The 10,204-nt window shown below is 40.0% G+C and overlaps 1 protein-coding gene across 1 annotated transcript in view; it reads left to right on the top strand.

The window, feature by feature from the left end:
- Positions 1-8,474: 8,474 nt before the first annotated feature.
- The window catches only part of CRADD (CARD and death domain containing adaptor protein), a 78,787-nt gene continuing 77,057 nt past the window's right edge, over positions 8,475-10,204 (top strand). The window contains exon 1 of the mRNA XM_014249127.2: positions 8,475-8,556. The gene's annotated coding sequence lies outside the window, so the exon portion shown is untranslated. The remainder of the gene's footprint in view (positions 8,557-10,204) is intronic.

Raw genomic sequence — 10,204 nt, 5'->3', positions numbered from 1 at the left:
GGAACTAGTCCTCTTTGTATGAAAGCACAGTTCTTGTCCTCATTAGGATGCCAGTCCTAGGGCTGATGCATTGCACTAGTAAAACTAAACCACAGTATAGCTTGCAGAAAGCTCGGCTTCTTTCTAATGCAGCACAGAGGAATGATTTGTTCTGGTACAAAAATATCTAATGATAGAACATGATTAGATTTCAGCGCTACAAAGCTCTTGCATGTAGACTTTGTGAATTTTCAGACATGAAAATTTTCAGACATGTTGTTCAAACATTTGAAAAAAATTCAGTGCCTAACTTTTTTTTCTTATGGATGTTGTAGCTTGTTTGCAGCACTAGCTTTTAAATTGTGGGCCCTTCAGATTATAAAAATTACTTCTAACTGATATATATACATATATATATAACTGATATATATAATCTTGAATTGCACAGAGTGTGTGGCAAAGCCAGTTTCACAGGTTCAATGCCCATGAGTCAACCAAAAATCATGATAAGGACTTTAATCCTAAGCCTTTTTTTCACACAGCCATGTGTTGGTTTGGTTTTTTTTTGAGTCTTGGAGTTTCAGATTTTCCAATTTATACCTGGAATGTTAGAAAACCTCTTCACTTTACTTAAAGGAAAACTGAGAATCCTACAATCCTAAAAGGCAATGCTTTAAAAAACAACCAAAATAAATACAATTGCAAGATGAATGATGAAAATTGAATTTGTGACAGTAATTAGTTTAGCACTAAACCTAGCAGAAGTGTAAACTAGGGCAGCATTTTAGTTGTATGGGTATCTTCCTGCTGGTAGTATTATCACCACAGACAGAAAATGGTTTGAGTACAAGATGAATGGGCAGAGTGGGAATGTAACCAAGCAGCTGCACCCAGTGCATTACAAGTAATTTTATTTTAATCTCATCTTGTCAGTATCGTCCTAATTATATTTTATGTAAACACATTCTAGATAAGCAATATAAAATTATTAGCAAGAAGGAAAAATTGTTCACTAGAATTTGGAGGGTAGAAATTTCTTTTATATCTTACAACAATGAGGAATTTACTTCTATAATGAGACTAAATCTCATCACCTTGAGGAAACAGAATCTACATATGACAGGGAGGACAGAGTTCTGTAGTTGTGAGAATTTCTGTACCTTATCCAACTCTTGTGTTTTAGCAAAATGTTCCTGCAGTTAAATTACCTTGTTAAAGATCGTTTAGAAAACTTTATTTACTTACATGCTCTATTCAAGAGCTTTTTCTTGTATTCCTGATAATAATACTATTGATTTTTCCTTTGGCTATAATCTTAGGCTCTAGCAGAAAGTAAGTCAAGTGATATCAAGGCTTTGCTTCCCTTAAGCCAAAACACATAATAGAAATGGCAAGAGATATCTTTAGACATGGGTATCATGTCTAAGAGTCATTTAAAATAATGTAAAACAAAATTTCTGCCAACTCTGCAGTCATAAAAATAAATCTAAGTATCGTATTTACTGCTAGAGGAAACAATGGCTTGAGGGATTCTAAAAGCTGTATTGCTAATTCTAAATAACAGTAAAAAAAGTTGCTGAAAGAAGAAATTGTATTTTAAAAATATAGAAATTAATGTAACTTTTACTATCTAAACCAAAAAAATTCCAAATAGAGTAAGTAGAAGTTATTTGAGTGGTTAGTTCTGTATACACAAAGGAAGCGGGGATGACAAGCTGTGTTGGTATCTCAGTCTAGCTCCTGAAAACCACTTCTCTATTAGCATTAGATTCAGCAGGTCTCAGTATTTTGCTAAGCCATTAGCATGACTGAAAATGCCTGGAAACAACATTCCACTGACACATAACTTCAGTCACCATAGTCTGAGCTTACTTTACAACAACATGGCAATTTGCCACAGTATTGCTAAAATTGGGTAGTTTCTGTAAATGGCTGAGTATCAGTCAAAGGAACAGGAAGGCAGAGTTGGTTCAGGTGCTGACCATCCCTGGTCCCTATCCCCTGTCTTTGACAGAGAGCACACTACAAGCTAGGTGAAATACAGCTGCCAGGAACAAGATGAGAGAATATTCTGCTTTCTAAGGAGGGAATTACTTGTCTGGCTTTCATGTCTGAGAAGGGACTAGAGGGAAAAAGGACATGGAAAAGCCAGCAACTCCTGTGAGAGGTGGCACTTCTCACAAGGTGTATCAAATAACTAACCACCTGGATGAGTACAATCCTAAAAGGTGTATTAGTAGAGATTAAAGGTCTAGGGGAAGAACTAGTATCAGTACAGTCTGAATCCACACATAGACAAAGTCTAGCTAGACAGCTCAATTTTGAGAAAAAAGAAAATTAGCTTATAGCAAACTCAAGTCTGTCCTGGGGCCAGGGTTACCAAGCAGGAGAGAGATTAACTGTGTTAATCAATCAGGTTATCTACAGGGCTTTAAAGTAGCCAGTGCCTCTGAGAAAGTCTATAGAAATACAAAAATATATCACCATAATTATGCTGATTAATCTGCCTGGTAAATTGTGTATTTTATTCTACTTAGATTCTATTTTTAAAAAGGGATTGCACCTGTGTTTAATTTTGTTTTCTTCCAGAATTTGAGCCTTTATTTTTCCAGGAGCTGAAACACCAAAATAATACCAGTCCTTTCTATGGTATTAAGGAGGAATATAATACTGGAGCAGAAACTATTTATATTAGCATAAGGAATGAGCTGGCATTTAGTAGGAAAAAGTTCAAACAGATATCCAGTGCAAGTTTAGTGGTGAGTTCTGCAAAGAACAAAATACACTGAAAAAATCCAAACAAATTCAATGCTTCTGCCTTGATTTTTCTTCCACTGGAGGGCAAGGTTTATGTAAGTAAATCCTTTTGATTCCAGTCAAACTGTTCTATAATTGATGTTTCATAGCTGAGGTTTGCAACTTGGTGCACTGTTAGTTAACAAATAATAAATGCAGAGGTATGTTAGACATGGGGAAAGATTCAAAGCCCAGTGCAAATTCTTCTTTTGAAGATACTTGGATCAGGCTTGATAACAGGAGTTTTTTGAAAAATAGCTGTAAATCTGGTAGGTGAAAGCACAAAAATCCCATTTCAAAATGCTTTGTTACAATTTCTCTCTTTAGGTTGCAGCTCTGAAATAGGATCTGTTTGGCTGAGTTGCTGTACCCACACTCTGCCTTCAGGGAGACTCTCCAAATTTGAGAGATTGCTCTGGACACCTTATTACACACATTTGCTTTTTTTCTTACCCTGTTTGACACATCTGGAGGGCAGAACAAGTTGTAGACCAACTCTTACTGTTCAAGGGATTTTGAGCTGGGTCATTTTTTGTAGAAAGAGCACTATTAAAGACTGAGCTGCAATTTATCCATCTGTAAAGTGGGCGGTGGACTCAACATTCTGTAATTTCTCAGCATGGGGTGAAAAGTGGCTTATACTTCAAATAACATTGATAGGGACTTAAGCTGCAATGAGGAAAATATCTTTGATTGGCTGCACTGCTAAAAAGAGAGAAGGAAGTAAGTTAGAAAAGTGTGATCCTTGTCTAACTAGATTGCAGTGGATGTGGCACAGCTCCTTCCTGAGCTGAAGTGCTTCAGACTTGTGTTTTCTGCAAGGGAAACTGTTTGTGAGAATCTTTCAGGAAATTCATCTGTTTCTTTTAACTCTCCTGATAGAGGATGCAGTGCCTACTGCAGGATGCTTCACTAGCCTGCAGGCAGGCAGGTTTCATTTTGAAAGCGAACAAAATAGATCAAGTGAATTTTAAATCAAACAGTATTTTTTGTTTGAAAACAGGATGTATGGGAAAGGTATAAGCAGTGGCAAATATCTTGTTAGGCTACCTGTAAAAACATTCCATGAATCATTACTAGCTCCTGAAGTCTACCCTTAAAGTAAGAACCTTGCAAAATGCAGGTATTGTGCATGAATTTGCCCAGTTCAAATCCTGGGAAAACAACAGAAGATATATAATAGCAACAGCTATTCTCCACCTAAATAAAATCAACCTTCCATATCTAAAATATTAGAAAACCATTTAATATGCTGTAATTTGCAAGTAAAGTAAGTTGGTTTTGTGAAAAGGTTTCAGACTTCAATCTTTAATTTATTTTAGTCATTTGCCATGTTTGATTTTCAGGTTGATTAGTGAATTTTCTTTGTTTGTTCTCATATTAATAAAATAGTGCTTTATATTTAAAAAATAATTTCCTAAGTCTGTAATAAATAATAAATAATAAATAATAAATAATAAGAGGCTTGCAGTATTTCATCTGTCTCCTCAAAGAATCTTTAAATTAAACTTAAAAATAGAGAACTACATGAATTCATATATTTGAAGGACTACAAATTCTGAGAAATACTGAGTCATGTTTTGCAATTATTAAGTACACGGGTTTTTTTACAATTCAGTGGATTTTTAAAATGAAATGTATGCAAAAGTTTTGCATTTGATGCTTGCTTCCCTTTATAACTATTTCTCCTTTTTATAACTTTTTGCTAGGGATTATTTGTATCATAGGAAACAGCACTAAGAATTCACTGCAGTACTGCTAATAAACACTTATTTTTATTATGGAAACAAATGTAAATGTATAGACACTACAGAATCACTTTAAACCCCATGTTTTAAGATCCTTTAAAACTTTCTGTGCTATATTTTACTTACATGCTGGATGTGCCTTTTAATAAAATGCTACTTTTAAGGAAGTTCATGACATGTCACCTATATTTTATATTAATTCCTCTCTTTGATCTGCATTTAAAGCCTTTATTATTTAAATAAATGGAAGTTACAATGTATCAGAACAATTATGCAGCAGCCCAAGTGATGTGCTTCGGTCCTCCCAACATCTTTTTTTAGGAGGGATAAGGAATAATTTTCTAGTAGCAGATGTCACCTGAAGAGCAACACCCCTTCCCAACTGACCATCTAGTGCCCTCAAATCCTGCCAGCATCCAGCACAGCATGCCTAGGTTTTGGTCTACATTTTGGGCAAACTTTCTATACCAAGCCCTTCCCTTCCCTGGCATCACAGCCAGGTTTTCAGTGACTGGCACAGGAGATCTGGATGTTGGCATTACAGAGGCCCACAGCTGCAAAGGGGAGTGCAATGGGCACCAGGCTGAGGAGGAAGAGAAGAGGGAGGAAGGGGTTATTGTCTGGTTCAGCAGTGGACAGCAGTGGTTTGCAAGACCCTCATCTGGCCTTCAGGCCACCTAGTTTGGCTCACTATGACTTACATTTTAACACTGTTTTTGAGACACATCACTTACAGAAATGTTTTCTGTGCTCTTTTTTCTAAAATTGATAGGCAAGCATACAAGATATGTTTCTCTTTTCCATTCTTAATTTCTGAGGTTTTGTGAGAGATTTAACCATTTAGATGTGTTTTTAGTAAACAAATCTTATTTTAATAACAAAATCCTATTTTTTCTTTTGTCCCTAAAGCTGGAATGCTGTCTTGCAGACAACTGAAAATAGCATGATCCTAATAGATTTAATCTGCTTGTGCCAGTTTTAACAACCCATTTGGCCTCTTGTTATCAGCAGAAAATAAACTAGTCTGTAGAAAACAAAATACAGATATGATGGCCTCTCAATATGCAGAACCAAACAGAACAACCTTTTAAGACCAAAAGTCTGAGGATACTGATGTGCAGAATTGACTGTGGTCCATTGATCTGCAAAGTCCAGGAAATACTTTTTTAATCTACATGGTTAGCTTTGAGATTTAAGCAGTTAGTGGGCCTTTGAGTTGACACCAAACTGGCTCAAATATATCTAAAATATATGTATGTATTTGTCCTTAAAACTGAAATAGAACCAAACCATCTCTCTGAAGTTTTTTTGAACTTGGACCAGAACAGAACTGGAAGACTTTTAGTGAGGGCTGAACTCAAATGGGACTAAAACAAAGAATTTAAGGACTTCACTCCTTGGACAAAGTATTAACTCTGTGTATCCTTATCCTGTACCTGTACTATATAATCAAAGCCTGGGCTGCATTGCTAAAGATGAACCCAAAACACTAGTAGCACATTTACAGTTTCCACTAAATCAATTTGCAGCACTAGTTATTAATATTAGGAAAAGGAAACACCAGATTTTCCCTTAATGAGCTTTGGACCTCTGGCGCTGTCCTCTTCCTTCCTAGGCTTATCTGTTTCCTTTCACTGCTTTTCTTCTTTCTATCTCTCTTCAGACTGCAAGCAAATACGTGACTAAATGCTGACTGTATAACTGCTATAATTTCCTTGGGTGGAATTTGGAGCTGCTCTATGCATATCCATATGTTTTTTATCTATAACTTTCTAAGACATTCTTGGATAGCATAAAATTAAAAAAACCTATCTGCCTCATCTGGCAAAAAGATATAGTAAATGCAAGTGATGTAACTGCTTGTCCTAATTTTCTATTTTAAAATGCAGCCACATTATCTGCAATTAAAAGCAGCTGTCAGGATTGCAATGATGAGATTCTCTGAAGTGTCCACGTTTGGTCACTTCTGTTCCAGATATAATACAGGTCCTTAGATCACGACTGAAAAAACAAAATAAAAACCAACAACCAGCACTGACCATCAGAAGTACAAGAAGCTGGGAAAGGAAACTTTCAGTAGCTGTGTAGCGCTGCGCTGAGAAAAGATTGTACAGACAGTTTGTGCTTGTCTCTGCTCCCTGGTGCTGCTCTGTGCTGTTTACAAATGTATCTTCTCACAACTAATATTACAAACGTTGTGGCAAGAAAATTTAAAACCACCTCAGTTGTACTTTGGCACCAACAGCAGCATACTTTTTGTCTTGGAGTTACCAATGATGACTTACTTGGCTGTTGTCTGTTAATAGATTGCTCTGAAACAACATAGAGGAGCATTTAGATTTTTTTTTTATGTCTGTGTTCCTAGAAGACTAACATGTCCCTGAGACAAAAAAAATATTTACCTTGGTTTATCAGATATATTACAATAAGATACTATTTATCAATTATTCACAAGCAATTTAACCCGCTGTATCAAACTTATTACCTGGAAATAATTATAGATAAAAGTGTTATGTCATCAAACCAAAACCAAAAACACTGGTATAAAACTGCCAAATAAGTAGCATCTTTGCAGAAACTGGCTGCATGACAAATGCATCTATTTTTTTAAAACATTTCTTAAAACCAGCATACAAACTTTGCCTTCGAGGCTGATTTATATTCTGTGTCCACATAAATTCTCAAATGTCAGCCACAGGAAAAAGCAAAGGGAAAGGATTTAAGATTCCTGAGTGTGACTGCCTATCTTTATGCAAAATCTTGTAGACAGATAACATGCTAAGCATAGGCAGTATGTGAACTCCACCAATACTTTTGCTAACGTTTTTCCATGGCAAGTAATTCCAGGGTACAGTATCTAGGAAAGACACGTAAAGGTTTCCACAACTAGCTTCCAAATACCCTTAAATATTTCAAATACCCTTAAATCTGTACGATTAGTCTAAACAGAGTGTACAAATGGGATTCACAAGGTGACGACGTTTCTAGCAGCAGCTGCAGCAACCACTTTTCCATCTTTTCCAGAGGGTAGGTATTAGCACGCTGTGCAGACCACAGCCAGCTTGCTGTGGCTGCCTGCAGCTTCAAAGGTAGTACGTTCCAGCACTGGAAGATTTTTTTTTTTTTTTTCCTCTTTCATCGCTATTGCGGTCCCGACATGAAAGAAAAAGGGCTGACACCACTCAATCCCGTGTGACACCTGACACCTATGCAACAGGGGGAAAAAGTTATTCCATGATGTGTGAGCGAAAGTGACACCGGGTCGTTTTTACAGCTCTGTGAATCACAGTCTTCTCTTTTCTACCGTATTTCGGTTCCAGGTATCTGTATAAAACCAAGTGAATAATACAGTATTCATTAACAGAAGAATAAAACAACAAGAATGTGCACGGCACTGTGGTAGACACAGGCCAGCTATTACTTTACTAAATGGTTTTCGTCAATTAAAGTTTTTTCATTTTTAGGCTGTTCACATAGAAGTAACGAAGCTAAATGTGTACAATACTCGCTGTAATATGCTCCGTGTTTGATATGACGATACCAGCACCAGGATGAAGTTCATTTTAGCGCATACTCACAAATAGTAACCAGTATGCCTAGAGAGTAATGAGATCAGCTGTTTCTAATGTCATCAAAACTGCAATTTCGTGATTTCTATTTTGATTTCAGATACAACCCCTCCTCTCACTAAACACCCCCACCACTCTGACTCCTGAGAGCGCAGGAGGTCCTCAGAACTCCTGGAAAGGCGCCTCCTTGGCGGAGACACCTCCCGTCCCCGCCCCGGCAGCGGCAGGAGCAGCGGCGGGGCCCCTTCCCGGGCGGGCCGCGGCCGCTGCCCGCAGCTGACATGGCGGCCGCGGGCCCCTCCCGCGCTGGCGGCCCGGAGCGGCCGCCCCTCCTCGGCCGCCCGCAGCAGGGCGGCGGCGGCGGCGGCTTCCGGCAGAGCCCTCTTGCCTTCAACAAAGATGGTGCTCCCCGCGCAGGCCCCGCGGGCGCCGGCGCGCCCCGCGTAGCTTCCCGCTCCCCTCGCGTAAGTACGGGGCGGGCGCTCCTCGCACGCCGCTCGCTCGCCGGGCGCTGCCGGCGGCTCCGCTCCGCTCGTCCCGTCCCGTCCCGGGCGCCGCCAAGGGGAAGCGGGAGAGCGGCGCCGTTCGGCGGCGCCCCCGGCGCGGGGGGGCCGGGGCGGGGGCCGGGCTTCCCGGGAGGGCCGGGCCGGGGCGGCGGGGCCGCCTCCACTGCCGCAGCCCTGCCCGGAGGGAGGCCGGGAGGGGAGGAAGGCCGCGGGCCGATGCTGCCGGCCGGGGGCTCGGGCCGGGGTGCGGGCAGCTGGTCCCTGGCTGTTACAGGAGCAGCAGCTGCCAGACCTCGGCAGGGAAGACGTTAAAGCAGAACTTGGGGTTTTTGGTTTTTCTGGGGGGGGTGTGGGTAAGATTTTTAACCCGTAGGTATGCTGTTAGTAGCCAGAATCACTCATGGGTTAGGCAGGTGAGTGCAGTTGGAGTTCTAGAAAACGGTGAAATGTTTCTAGCAAAAAAAATCTAAGTGAATGAGCCTTTTTAGTGTCAGAAGGGGTCCTTATCAAAAGTTTTATCCCCAGTCATGTACAGTTACTCTGTCAGATCCAGAAAAATGCAAACCTGCTTGTGTTGCTGAATCAAGGACTGTGCTCATTCAGCAGGTCATGGGCTATATTTCTTAGAATTTGGCTTTAGAATGGAAAAGATCCATTTTCAGAAGTATCTGGGGATGTTTGAACCATGTAATCTTTTGGGTAAATGGACATTTCATATTTTTACTTTCTGTAAAATTACTAGACTAAATTTAATTCAGAGCTTACTTTGAATCCCTAGATACAGGCTGTGGCTAAAATGAATTTGTTAATTCTGCGTTGCACTAAACTCTGTCCCAGCACTGTTACACATCAAAATCCTGATATATTTCCATATCTAGATGCTTAGTTCCTAACTTAGACATTTGCTTCTCACAGTAAGCACACACAAAGAAACACTTTATATTTAAAAAGGCCTTAGAAATCAGCATGCCCCATCCTGGAAGTTTACCAGGCCAGTGCCAGGACTTTAGACCCTCAGTTGTGTGCACTCTGCAATCTGAAGGCAAAGGCCTTTTTCAGCAGAAATTCCCCCTTCAGATTCCTGGCGTTTCTCAGTGTTCAAAGGTGAAAACCTTTGGTTTGTAAGAGCTTTATTTTTGAAAAGTGTTGGTTGCTTTGGTCATGAAGAAGAGGAGCTCATCAAGTTCTGTACAGTCCTCATCCAGCACGTGAGGATGATCCTGGACGGGGACTCTCAGCGCCCATTCAGAATGTGAGACAAAACTTTTGTAGTATATGTAACAGTTTTCTACCTGGGTTGAGGTCACACCCTCAGAGGTGCTTCTGGGTGCCTTTCTTGAACCCTGCAAGTGCTTCATGAGCTCAGGGATGTTCTCCTAGAAGGAAGAAGTGGTAGGATTTACTGCCTGAATTTTCCTGTAGTCCAGATATTGCTTCCTGTAGTGTACAGGTACAATGACCAGAATCTTCAGCTTCACCTGTCCAAAATTAGCATCCTGACATCAAGTGGGAAAATCCAGTTCTCTTTCTTGCCTGCTCTTTTTTATCTCCTTGCTTGCACTACTGTCTCAGTCCATGATGGAGTTTGATGTTTGAACTCTGCTTG

Source organism: Pseudopodoces humilis, chromosome 5 (genome assembly GCF_049639895.1).
Source record: "Pseudopodoces humilis isolate 2021_Gansu_Grassland_sample_001 chromosome 5, ASM4963989v1, whole genome shotgun sequence".
NCBI lineage: Eukaryota > Metazoa > Chordata > Aves > Passeriformes > Paridae > Pseudopodoces > Pseudopodoces humilis.
Note: the sequence above shows the minus strand (reverse complement) of the source record. Positions and strands in the feature narration are given on the sequence as shown.